Here is a 2,718-nt window from a genome sequence, read left to right on the forward strand (position 1 = left end):
AGCACCAAGGAGGAAAGGCAGGAGCTCGTTCCACGAGGCAGCCTGCTAATTTCATTTGCCACCACGGTTTTCCCATCTGCTAAGGGACCGGCCCAGACAATTTTCCATGTATAATTCACAGGCCTTTGTAATTTCGGCTCAAGCAGAATCCACAGCTTGATGGAAATGCCATGGCGAGGATTCAAAGGGTGATACTCGCATCTTCTGTCCTTGCTCCACACCCGTGCGGGCCCTTCCCGGCATACTCCTTCTCTCTGTCCTGCTCTCTGAGTCTCTGCTTCTCTCTCGCTCCTTACCTTGTTTCAGGGCCGCCCAGTGCTTCCCGGTTCTTCCCCTTTTGGAAGCGCAGTATCTCTGCCTTGCAAATGTCCTGCCACAGACCATTGTCAGGGCCCCTTGAGCTCATTGTGGCCCCCACCCCCACTTCATCTGGCCGGGGCTGAGATGGAATGCTCAATTTGCATTATTTATGTCTTTGCTCGTATTTGGGTGACGTGCTTGTGCATAACATAGGTAAAATTCTGCTGACATGGGGAATTCATTTGGTTTGAGATGCTCAAAAAGCAGGGCGGGAGGTGACCTGGTTTGTGTAAATTCACAAGCTATCAGACAGCTTTGCTTTCTTTTCCCGAGATTCGGAAGATGGCTCCTCATGAGAGTTCTTTGGATTACACTTGACAGTCGGGTGAGCTCTGTTGCTTAAAGAGCTTTGGTTCCATTTGGGCTGTCAGTCTTCCCCCTTCAAATAGGGCAGGGTGAGGGACAGAGGTGCATTTTGAAGTTCAAATGCAAGCCTGTCCCTGTGTTGCCACTATACCCAGAGAATATCAGAGCCAGGAGGCCTGAGAGCATCTCATTCAATCTCTTCCTTCTGTGGAGGAGGCCACTGAGGCTGAGAAGCAGGAGGTGGCTGGCCAGACGGTGAGCCACGGGATATCGTGTGACTTGGTCCTTAAATTCCTTCCAATGACACGTGGTTACAAGGGGACAGGCATTCTTCCAGGCTCTTCACTTATTGTCTCATTTAATCCCCATGAAAGTCTCAGACACTAGGACTTGTTGCTATCCTTCTCATTTCGCTTCTCGGCCTTTTGGCTAAGATCAGGTGTAGTATCTGTTCTTATCAGCTCATTTCACAGAGGAGGAAACTGAGGCACAGAAAGGTTAAATAATTTGTCCCAGGTCGCACAGTACTGAGTAGCAGAATTAGAACTCAAACCCAGGAAGCCTGGCTCGAGAGTCCCTGATCTAACCATGGGGTTCCTCTGCCCTAAAGCCTCTCTGAGCTGCCACGGTGATTACAGACGGGTGCCCAAAGCCCTCACTTTGCACCACAAGGCCTGCTATGATCCTGCCCCTTTCTGTCCCAGCTTTGTTTCTGCTACTCCTCAGAATACAGCGCAGGGCTGGGAAAGGCAGTCATATGCATTCTGTCTTTCATCCCCTGCTTGGCCATAGAAGAATGCGCCTTGGGCCTGGAACATTTCCTTACCAAGACATGGGGAGCCCACACAGCCTCTGTGGGAGTAGCCTGCCATGCTTCAGACTCACCATGTACCCCTTTGTATCACCAGGCACACACGTCAGTGGCCCTCAGGCACCCCCCAGCCTTCTGTAGTTCAGACCCCAGGGGAAGGGAGAGGGTCATTATGTTGCAGCATGAAATGGGGAGGGGGGGCGGTGAGGTCACACTGTTCATGTGGGCTGCAGGGGGGCTCTGTGGCCATGGGGGACAGGACACATAGCAAGGGTCTGGATCTTCCACACACCCCCAACAGAATACTCATCACACCAACTCGGGCTTTCTTACCTCCCCAGCTGAGCGCCGTCCTAGCCCATTTTCTGATGTCATAATCACCACTTAGGGCTCAGGTGATAGATAACACAAGCAGCTAACTGCCCAGTGGCCCAGGTATGAATCTACCTCCTCTGTGGCATGGGGCAGGGGGAAAGGACACAAAGAAAGATCCTCCTCCCAGGGTCAGGAGGTGCTCGGGCTAAGGATAACTTCCTCAGCTTCACCTTGACCTGACTTTCCTACAATATCAGAGCAAGGGCGCCATCTCATTGTCACACCTGCTGAATATTATGAGGCAAATATCATGAATATTGTGAGTTTAGTATTGAAAGACAAACTGCTTTTTATGACTTACAATAGGACACATTGTAGTATTACATTACCATAGTAAGAGGCAATAGTGATTTTATGAAAGAAACTCCTAGGAGATAGTCCTTAAGTTCTATCGATGACATATATTTCATATACCTAATTTGGACATGACTCTATGTCATGGTATATCAAACTATAATTGATAACTACGTTCTCTAAGCCAGTAGTTTTCAAATATCAGTTCATAAACAAAGCTTTCACAGACCCACAAAATTTTTTTTGTGACAAAGGTATAATGTGTGTGTGTGTTTATAAATTTGTAAATGTCCTTTCTTGGGAAGCAATGTCACTTAATCCAAAATGGTAGGCTGTTGTTTGTTTTTTTTTTTTTAAATTATCAAGGGCAAGATGAAACGACAAGAAATGCTCTTTCTTCTGTGAAATAACAGTGTTGTCTTATTGGGAAAGTCTCAGATACTGTATTTCAATTTCTTCATTTTTTTTGATATTTTATTAGATTCTTGGTTTATTTACTGTATTTAATGAACTCATTCAAAAGCTAAGTGACCTCTGTGCCACCTCACTGAGAAGATGATCTGTGCCTACGC

General features: G+C 47.2%; 1 pseudogene; it reads left to right on the forward strand.

Annotated features, from left to right (window-relative positions):
- Positions 1-1,075: 1,075 nt before the first annotated feature.
- On the forward strand, positions 1,076-1,194 carry LOC122905591 (annotated as a pseudogene).
- The last annotated feature ends 1,524 nt before the right edge of the window (positions 1,195-2,718 follow it).

This window comes from Neovison vison, chromosome 4 (assembly GCF_020171115.1).
Source record: "Neovison vison isolate M4711 chromosome 4, ASM_NN_V1, whole genome shotgun sequence".
NCBI lineage: Eukaryota > Metazoa > Chordata > Mammalia > Carnivora > Mustelidae > Neogale > Neogale vison.